Consider the following 11,621-nt stretch of genomic DNA (forward strand, 5'->3'; position numbering starts at 1 on the left):
GACACATCCACAAAGGCAATGGAATCAAGAACAAAAATGAACTATTGGGACCTCATCAAGATAAAAAGCTTCTGAACTGCAAAGGAAACAATCAAAAAAACTAACAGGCAACTGACAGAATGGGAAAAGATAGTGGCAAATGGCATATCAGATAAAGGGCTAGTATCCAAAATATACAAGGAGCTCTCTAAACTCCATACACGAGAAATGAATGATCCAGTGAAGAAATGGGCAGAAGAACTGAATAGACACTTCTCCAAAGAGAACATCCAGATGGCCTACAGGCACATGAAATGATGCTCAGCGTCACTCATCATCAGGGAAATACAAATCAAAACTACACTGAGATACCGCCTCACACCGGTCAGAGTCGCTAAAATGAACAAATCAAGAGAATATAGATGCTGGCAAGGGTGTGGAGAGACGGGCACGCTCCTACACTGCTGGTGGGAATGGAAACTTGTACAGCCGCTCTGGAAAACAGTGTGGAGGCTCCTCAAAAAACTATCAGTAGAACTCCCCTCTGACCCAGCAATAGCACTGCTAGGGATTTACCCAAGGGATACAGAAGTGCTGATGCATAGGGGCACATGTACCCCAATGTTCATAGCAGCACTGTCAACAATAGCCAAATCATGGAAATAGCCTAAATGTCCATCACGTGATGAATGGATCAAGAAGATGTGGTTTATCTATACAATGGTATATTACATGGCAATGAGAAAGAATGAAATATTGCCATTTGTAGCAAAGTGAATGGACCTCGAGAGTGTCATGCTAAGCGAAATAAGTCAGGCACAGAAGGACAGATACTATGTGTTTGCACACATAGGTCTAACAGGAGAGACCTAACAGAGGACCATAGGGAGGGGAAGGGGGAAAGAGAGTTGGGGAGAGCGAGGGACACAAATCATGAGAGACTATTGAATACTGAAAACAAACTGAGGACTGAGGAGGGAGTGAGAGGGGGGAAAGAGGTGATGGTTATGAAAGGGGACAGTTGTGGGGAGAAGCACTGGGTGTTATATGGAAACCAATTTGACACTAAACTATTACAAATTTAAAAATAAATAACTAAAGAGAAAAAAAGAATCTTGTACAGCAATTAATAAAGAATTGTAGAGACTTTCAGAATGGCTGGCCAAAGAGCTTGGAAAACAATCTCCTTACATTAAAAAAATGATAAAACTTAGATTGTCCGAAACAACCCCTTAGGGAATCTAGAAAGGTGACCAAAGGCATACAACAAATTGAGAAGCAGTTATTTATGAAAAAATGTGGAGTCTTGGATATAGCAATGGGAATTCGACAAATATCTCAAGTTATCTGAGGTCTCTGTACAGGCTGGAGGAAGGAACAGCTTGGCAGAACAATCAGAAATTTAACAGGGAGAGCTGAGGAACAAGATAGGCATAGTAGGCTTTCACAGATTCCTGGTGGTCTGTCAGGCTGTGTATTTGCACAAAGCTGCATAAGTGCCCCAAAGAGACTAGACAGGGCCCTAACTATATACTTATCCCAGGATGAATATAAAGTTTTGCATACAAAGAAAATAAAAGCTTGAGCAGACTAGTAAACTCACCGAACGTCAAATGTGTTCCTCAAACCACAGCAGACTGATTGGCAAAGGGTGGCAGTCTTAGTGGCTAAAAGTATTTAAGCACAATTTCTGATCAATTATAGGCTGACCATTAAGCTATGCTCACTCAGTGGTAGCCTCTATGAAATCAGGCTTAAAAATAAAAATGATAATTTAAAAAACAAACAAGCAAACAAACACCTAAGCAGGCATCAGCAGCTATACACTGCAGGAGAGACAGACTCTACAAAATGAATCCAAACAAGTCATAAATAAATGAACAAACAAACCGCATGACACAGCTGTGGGGGTGGGAATCAGAATTCAGATGTATTACGACATATTATCTAAAATATCTAGTTTTTGGGGTGCCTGGGTGGCTCAGTTGGTTGAGTGTCCGACTTTGACTCAGGTCATGATCTCACGGTTCGTGGGTTCAAGTGCCCTGTCGGGCTCTGTGTAGACACCTCAGAGACCATTTAGATTCTATCTCTGTCTCTGTCTTTCTCTCTATTTCTGTCTCTCTCTTTCCTCCTCCCCCACTTGCACTCTATCTCTGTCTCTCTCAAAAAATAAACATTTAAAAAATAAAAAAATAAAATATCCAGTTTTCAAGGCTTAGTGGCTTTGTAGGATCAAGCCCTGCGAGCTCCATGCTGAGAATGGGGCCTGCTTATGATTCTCTCTCTCTGTCTCTTTCTCTGTCTCTCTCTCTGTCTCTGTCTCTGTCTCTCCCCCCACCTCTCTCTCAAAATAAAAAATACATGAAAATAAAACAAAATATCCAGTTTTCAACAAAAATTATGAGAATTGCAAAGAAATGGGAAAGTGTTAACTACATAGGGTTAAAAGCAGGCAATAGAAACAGCTTTGAGTGAGCCTAGATGTTGACTTAGCAAAGACTTCAAAACAGCTATTCTATCTTTCTATCTATCTACCTATCTACATTTTATTTTAATTCCAGTGCTATATTAGTTGCATGTGTACAATATAGTGATACAACAATTCCATAGATTACTCTGTGTTTATCAAAATAAGTGTACTCCTAATCCTCATCCTCATTTCACCCATCACTCCACCCACCCCATCCTCTGGTAGCCATCTGTTTGTTCTCTATAGTTAAGAGTCTGGTTTTTGGTGTCTGTTTTATTTTCCTTTGTTCATTTGTTTTGTTTCTTAAATTCCACATATGAGTGAAATCATATGGTATTTGTCTCTAACTGGCTTATTTTGCTTAGCATTATAATCTCTAGCTCCATTCATGTTGTTGTAAATATCAAGATTTCATTTTTTTGTGGCTGAATAACATTCTAATATATATATGTATATATATCACATGATATATATATATATCACATCTTCTTTATCCATTATATATATATTTATATTTACATATACACATCACATCTTCTTTATTCATTCATCTATCAGTGGACACTTGGGCTGCTTCCATAATTTGGCTATTGTAAATAATGCCGCTATAAACATAGGGGTACATGTATCCCTTTCAATTAGTGTTCTGGTGTTCTTGTATTCTTTGGGTAAATACTCAGTAGTGCAATTGGTGGATCGCAGGGTAGTTTTATTTTTAACTTTTTGAGGAATCTCCATATTGTTTTCTATAGTGGCCGCTCCAGTTTGCATTCCCACCAACAGTGCATGAGGGTTCCTGTCCCTCCACATCATCACTAACACTTATTCTTTCTTGAGTTTTTTATTTTAGCCATTCTGACAGGTGTGAGGCAATATCACATTGTGGTTTTGATTTACATTTTCCTGATGATGAGTCATGTTGAGCACCATGTCATGTTGGTCTGTTGGCCATCTGGATGTCTTCTTTGGGGAAATTTCTGTTTATGCCCTCATCCCACTTTTAATTAGATTCTTTCTTTCGTTGTGTGTTGCGTTTTATCAGTTCTTTATATATTTTGGATACGAGCCCTTTATCAGATATGTAATTTGCAAGTATGTTCTCTCATTCAGTAGGTTGTCTTTTAGTTTTGTTAGTTGTTTGCTTTGCTATCCAGAAACTTTTTATTTTGATGTAGTCCCAACAGTTTATTCTAGCTTTTGTTTCCTTGGCCTCAGGAAACCTATGTATTAAGATATTGTTATGGCTGATGTCAAAGAAATTTATGCTTGTGCTCCCTTCTAGGATTTTTATGGTTTCACATCTTACATTTAAATCTTGAATGCATTTTGAGTTTATTTCTGTGTATGGAGAAAATAAATGGTCCACTTTCATTGTTTTGTATGTAGCTGTCCAGTTTTCCCAACACTATCAGAAGAAGATACTGTCTTTTTCCCATTGAATATTCTTTCCTGCTTTGTCGAGATTCATTGACCATATAATTGTGGGCCCATTTCTGGGTTTTCTATTTTGTTCTATTGATATCTGTGTCTATTTTTTGTGCCAGTACCATACTGTTTTGATAATTACAGTTTTGTAATATAATTTGAAGTCCAGTATTGTGATACCTCCAATTTTTCTTTTTTTAGTATTTTATTATTTTTTAAAGTTTTTATGTACTTGATTTTTAAATTAAGTTTTTATTTAAATTCCAGTTAGTTAACATAGAGTGAAATAATAGCATCAAGTGTAGAATTTAGTGATTCCACACTTATATACAATATCTGGTGCTCATCACAATAGATGCCCCCCTTCATTACCCATCAACTAATTAACCCATCTCCCCCTCCTCCCCTCTGGTAACCATCAGTTTTTTCTCTATACTTAAGAATATGTTCCTTGGTTTGCATCTCTTTTCCCCCACCCACTATATTTGTTTGTTTAGTTTCTTAAATTACACATATGGGTAAAATCATATGGTATTTGTCTTTCTCTGTCTGACCTTAGCATGTCTTAGCTCCATCCATGTCATTGCAAATGGCAAGATTTCATTCTTTTTATGGCTGAGTAATATTCCATTGTATATATATTTTTACATCCTTCAGGTAAATGCTTAGTAGTGCAATTGCTGGCTCATAAGGTAGTTCTACTTTCAAATTTTTGAGGAAGTTCCATAGTGTTTTCCAGAGTGGCTGCACTAGTTTGCATTGCTACTAACAATGTAAGAGGGTTCCCTTTCTCTGCATCCTTGCCAACACCTGTTGTTTCCTGTGTTGTTAATTTTAGACATTCTGATTGGTGTGAGGTGATGACTCATTGTAGTTTTGATTCACATTTCTCTGATGCTCAGTGATGTTGAGCATTTTTTAAATATGTCTATTGGCCATCTGTATGTCTTCTTTGGAAAATGTCCATTATGTCTTCTGCCCATTTTCTTAACTGGATTATTTGTTTTTCGAGTGTTGAGGATTATTTATTTTTGGTTTTTGAATTCTTTATATATTTCGTATATGAACTCTTTATCAGATATGTCATTTGGAAATTTATCTTCTCCAATTCCATAGATTACCTTTCAGTTTTGTTGATTGTTTCTTTCACTGTGCAGAAGCTTTTTATTTTGATGTACTTCTGATAGTTTACCTTTGCTTTTGTTCCCCGTGCCTCAGGAGACATGTATAAGAAGTTGCTATGCCTGGTGTCAAAGAGGTAGGATATTAGCTTCAGGATATTCATATGAGACCTTTATTATATTGAGGCATGTTCCCTGTAAACCTGCTTTGTTGAGTGTTTTTATCATGAATGGGTGTTGTACTTTGTCAAATGCTTGTTCTGCATATTAAAATGATCATATGGTTTTTTTGATATATCACTTTGATTGATTTGCAAATATTGAACTACCTTTGCATCTCAAGAATAAATCCCACTTTTTAAAATGTATTGTTGCATTCTGTTTACTAACATTTTGTTTGGAATTTTTACATCTATATTTCAGAGATTATTACCTGTACTTTTTTTGTAGTGTGTTTATCTGGTTTTGGTATTAGGATAATTCTGGCTTCATATAATGAGTTAGGAAGTTTTCCTTCCTTTACTAATTTTTGGGAAAGGTTGACAAGAATAGGTATTATGTCTTCTTTTAATGCTTGGTAAAATTCACTTGTGAAACCTTTTGGTCCTGGACTTTTTTTTTGGGGGGGGGAGTGTTTTTTAAATAGTGATTCAATTACATTGGTGGTAATGTGTCTGCCCAAATTTTCTATTTCTTACTGCTTCAGTTTTGGTAGGTTGCACGTTTCTAGGAATGTATCTATTTCTTCTAGGTTGTCCAATTTGTTGGCATATAATTTTTGATAATATTATCTTACAATCATTGGTATTCCTGTGTTGTTGGTGGTTATTTCTTCTCTTTCATTTCTGATTTTGTTTATTTGAGTCCTCTTTCTTTTTTATACATCTGGATAGAGATTTATCAGTTTTGTTGATCTTTTGAAAGAACCAGCTCCTGGTTTCATTGACCTGTTCTATTATCTTTTATAGTTTTGATATCTCTTATTTCTGTTCTAATCTTTAGCATTTTGTTTTTTCTGCTGATTTTGGGTTTTGTTTGTTCTTCAAAGCAGATATTTTAAAGATGTTCAAGGAGATAGTAGAAACCATACTTAAAGAACTATAGAAAAGTATGATGAGGGGTGACTGGGTGGCTCAGTTGGTTGAGCATCCGACTTTGGCTCAGGTTATGGTCTCATGGTTTGTGAGTTCAAGCGCAGCATTAGTCTCTGTGCTGACAGCTCAGAGCCTGGATCCTGCTTTGGATTCTGTGTGTCTCTCTCTCTGCCCCTCCCCTGCTCTCTCTCTGTCTCTCTCCCTTTCAAAAGTAAATAAATATTTAAAAAATTTTAAAAAAGAAAAGCATGATGACAATGTATCATCAAATAGAGAATATCAATGAAGAGGTAGAAATTATATACATATTTATGTGTGAACTAATGGAAATTCTGGAATTGAAAAGTATAAAATTTGAAATGGAAAGTTCACTAGAGGGCCTTATGTCAGGCAGAGAAGGATAGATACCATATGTTTGCATTCATAGGTCTAAGAGGAGAGACTTGGCAGGGGACCATGGGGAGAGGAAGGGGGAAAGACAGCAGGGGAGAGTGAGGGACACAGATCAAGGGAGACTACTAAATACTGAAAAGGAACCATGGGCTGAAGGGAAAGGGGAAGGGGGAGGGAGGGAGGGGGTGATGGTCATGGTGGGGGGCACTTGTGGGGAGAAGCACTGGGTATTATATGGAAACCAATTTGACAATAAACTATTATAAAAAATAAAATAAAAAAATAAAAATAAAAGTAAGGGTAGTTGTAAGCTAGCAGGAAAAAAGCATCAATAAATTTGAAGATAGACTGATAGAGATTATCCAATTTAAGGAACAAAGAATATAGCCCCCAATATTCCCGCTTCTGATGTACACCTCTTAAATAGTCCTTTTTCCGTGAGTACAAGCAAAACATGTGAACATGACAGGATATCACTCCTATAATTAGGTTAGTCTATATGGCAAAGATTAAGAAGTTTGCCACTTTAATTAAGGTCCTTATTCAGTTCGTGTTGCATTAATAAAAATGGAGATTGTCTTGGGTTGGCGTGGTCTAATTGCATGAGTTCTTAAAAAAGATAATCCACTGTTGGACTTGAAGAAGTAAGCTGCTATTTTGTAAGAGAGCCTGTGGAGGGGGCCAAATGGCAAGCAGGCGTATTAAAGATGGCTCCTGAGAACTGAGAATAGTTCCTGGCAGACTGCTAGAAAGAAAACAGGAACATCAGCCCTACAATGAAGAGAAAGTATATTCTGCCAACAACCAGTGTCCTTGGAAGAAGATTCTGAACCTTCGATAAGATCATAGTTTCAACCAATGCATTGATTTCAGCCTGGTGAGACCCTGAGTAGAGACTCAGTTAACCTGTACTCAAAGTCTTGACCCACAGAAATCATGAGACAATATATAGGTGTTGTTTTGACCTGCTAAGCTTATGGAAATTTGTTATAAAGGAGTAGAAAGTATAGCCTTGAACTTAGGTCTTTCTTATACTTAGTCCACATACTTAACCACTGCACTATACAGCAAAGTTCAGAACTGGCTGTTCTTGTGCCATGGAGGCCTATAGACATGTTTTTTGTTTGTTTGGCTTAGAAAGTATTTTAAAATATTTTCTAAAATTAGCTGCCAATGTTTAAAAAATCTGAAGATTTCACATATAAATTCACATTTCTGTCTTTCCCTGAAATGTTGGAAGACATGATATCATTGGGCCCATATTGCCACCTAGCAAGCTTGGAGGTAAATAGTTCTTGCCTTGTTAATACAGGGCCCGAGCCTGGTAGTTCAGCACAGGAGAGCTTTACCTAACTGGCATCATTCATTTAGGTAACCCATGTAGCCTCAATTAGGCATTTGAGTGTGTAAGTCCTGATATACAACTTCAGAGTTAATAACTGATTGCCTCAGTTTTGTTTCTAGTGCAGTCACTTTTTCCATTAGTTCTCAATCTGAAACAGTACTACAAGAGTTTGGGTTATGAATCCCTTAGAAATGAATGCCCAGGTCAGAACTGTGTATATATTATGCATTAAATTAAGTTTGGTAGAGACTGGGAAACTCATCTTTCCATCAAACTTCTTAGTGTAAGATTTCAATTTGAAAAAAAGTGTTCTTTTGGCCTTTGGGGAATAGAAGGTAAAATGAAGCAGTATATTTTGTTTTTTCTTTTCTACTGTGGGACATAGGAGGGGATAAAGCTTCAGGGCCAGTAGGTAGAAAGGAAGGGCCCATTTAGATTTTGATGTACAGGGAATAAATGTTTAAGTTTTTGAGATTGTTATAAATTAATGCAAAATATAAAGCACATTTTGGATGATGACATAAGTCATGCCACTTGTGGCAGTTTGTGATTTTATTTTTGCTTTATTTAGATTTTTATTAAAAATTAATACGGGGATGTCTTGGTGGCTCAGTTGGTTAAGCATCTGACTTTGGCTCAGGTCATAATCTCACAGTTTATGGGTTTGAGCCCCACACTGGGCTCTGTGCTGTCAATGCAGAGCCTGCTTCAGATCCTCTGTCTCCCTCTCTCTCTGCCCCTCCCCTGTTCACACGCTATCTCTTTCAAAAATAAATAAACATTAAAAAATTAATACAAATGTCTTGCATGAAGTTTAACACATGATCTTTGGACCTAGTTGTTAACAAGTCTTTCAGGAAAAACACATGTAAGTGATATGAAATATTTGTATATGTATATAAAAACCATAGTTAACTTAGAATGGGATTCTATATATGTATTCTAAAACAAGTTTTAGAACTTGTTTTGAGTTTTAGAATTTATAAGAGGTTGAAAATGTTTTACTGTTTATATTAAATGTTTTACTGTTCTAAAAGTGATTCCTATAAATCAATAAGAAAATACCAATATCCTAATGAAAAAATGAATGAAAAATATGCATAAGAAACTCACAAATTAGGAAATAAAAACAACCAAAGCGGATATGAAAACATATTCAGTTTTAATAGTGATTAGTGAAAGTCAAAATAAAAACAATGATACTCCCTGTTAGATTTTCAATAAGATTTCTAATATCAAGTGCTGGTGGTAAAGAGAAGTGGATATCATACATCACTGTTGGGTATGTAAATTGGAGCCCCCTTGAAGTGCAACTTGGCAGAAACTATTACATTTTATGAGAATGTATTTATGCATTACTTGTGAAAATAAGAACTTTTAAAATAAAGAACTGATTCTTCTCTGTTTCTTCAAACATTTCCTCTGGCCATACTGGTAGGTTCAGAAATATGATCTTAGCCCTGGCCTAAGTTAATTAACACCTAACACTTGGCCAAAGTAATTGATTCAGGAATGGGGGTAGGAAATAAACTGGTCCAAAATAGAACTTCTGCTAGGGATGCTGGGTGGGACACAAACTCTCTCTTCTAGCCATGAAGAAGAAAACACCACTTTGGGAGCTGCTAACAGCTATCTTAGGACTATTAGGGAAAAACCGGCCCAAGAATGGGGCTGATGTTAAGGAAGCACTGACTTACCTAGACTTATCTGAAGCCAGCTCTACTTCTGTTCACATGAGCCACAGTTTCCTATTTTGTTTAAGCCAGTTTGAGTTTTGCTGTTACTTGCAATTGGAAGTATTTTGACTGATAAAGTAATCCCAGACCAATTCCAGTTATCAGGGTCTGTGATAGATCTTCTGGATTATTCACTCAATATCCATTCCAAGCCCCTCATCATGTACTTTCTTGTATTTCAGAGGCTTGGAATACTTTCTTGTATTTGGAGGCTTTATTTCTCACACTTCCTAGCATCCGGGGTTCTGGATATAACTTCTACTGTGGATCTGCTAATCAGAACTAGCTCAAGACTTGAATTTAAAATGAGTTAAGTGGGGAGAGAGGCAGGACTCAAGGTCAAACATTTATGGGAACAGATCATAGCAGAAATGGTGCAATCTGGGAACCAGCTGCTATGGTGGTGGATCCACAGTTTGATAGGGAGCTTCCTGCTCATGGTAGGAGTAATGGCCACATAGATGGCCTAGTTCTGTGGTGTGAATTTGGGAACATTCCTGGAAGCTCTACCTAAATCCTTTTTCTTCACCCCACCAATGATTCTATCACTTATAATAAAAATATTTTTCTGCTGAAATTAGCTTGAAGGGATTCTGTTCTTTGAAAACAAACTCCAATCATATAGGATCCAGGGTTGTGAGAGCTAGCCTATATAGCAGAAATAAGCCAAAAAAAGTGTGCCTATTTCTAAACATTTGGTGTTGTCTCTTCCTCCACCACCTGAAACAAGGATTTTTTATATTCTGTCTGAGGAAGTTCTAATTGGTCTGATATCTTAGGAATAACCTCTGTGTAGTTCCAATATCTCCCTCCCTTTGCTTGTACTTTTCTATCAATCTCCCCACTATGGTATAATAGTCTTCTTGGTTGAGGAACATCCATTATAGTTATCAGCAAAGAGACTTAAAGAGGAAGGAGGGCCCAGGAGGATGTCTCTGGAGTCTGAATATTCTCAAACATTGATCAGACTCAACAAATGTCAGCTCTGCTTGGCTAGAAAAGATGATGCTAAACAGTTATTTACAGGAACCATCAGTGTGGAAGGTTTAGTAAATGACTCACACAGACCAATTTTCCCTACCAGAAACTCAGCATTTGATTATGCTTTCAATTTAGATTTTGCTTCTTTGTACCCCAGGCCAGGACACTCAGCGGGCAGTCAATACACATATCTTAGATAAATGAATTTTATACCAGCTCTACATTGTAGGTTGATGGGGCTGCTCAAAACACATGATTTCAGTTAGAGAGAGCCAGCTACTGGATTTAGCCAATATTGCTAGTCTTATAAGGCAGTTGTAAGAACAAAGCCACAAGGGAGGGATGATTTGATAGCCTAAACAGAAGCCCATCATTCATTCAACAAATGTTTATCAAATGTCAGCCACAAAGTACTGATTATGCAGAAACACACAAGGCACCATTCTTGTTACAAGGAGTTCAATCTGCTGTTGGGAGCCACACAGTAAACACATAATTACAATTCATTGTGATAAGCACTGAGACTCACAAAGTGCAGTGGAAAAGAACCATTAACTACGTGATGGAGGCATAAAAGTCAAAAGACATAGGTCTGATCCAGAAGGCCTGCCAATATTGTGTCTGGTAATGTGATGTCATTCACCTAGGGCAATAATGTGTTATCCACATAAATAGGTGTCAAGGGCAACAGCAAAGAACAGGCATCACAAAAGTTGAAATCAACTTAACATTGTATATAAAACATAGAAAAATAAAAAGTTATATTTTTATCCCAATTATTTAATGGTTTAGTATCATTTTACTTTGAATCATATATAGGGTGGGAAGTGAGAGGCATAGGTTTATCTAAAAGATGGCTCAGTTGGTTAAGCATGTGACTCTTAATTTCGGTTCAGGTCATGATCTCACATGCTCCATGCTGGGTATGGACCCTGCTTAAGATTCTCTCTCTTCTTCTCTCTATGCCCCTTCTCCACTCATGCAATTCTCTCTCTCTCTCTTTAAAAAAAATAAATAAAATAAATGTATCGTGAAAACTAATAGATGCATATAAAAATGCATAAAACACATGTA

The sequence above is a fragment of the Suricata suricatta genome, chromosome X, assembly GCF_006229205.1.
Source record: "Suricata suricatta isolate VVHF042 chromosome X, meerkat_22Aug2017_6uvM2_HiC, whole genome shotgun sequence".
In the NCBI taxonomy this organism is placed as follows: domain Eukaryota; kingdom Metazoa; phylum Chordata; class Mammalia; order Carnivora; family Herpestidae; genus Suricata; species Suricata suricatta.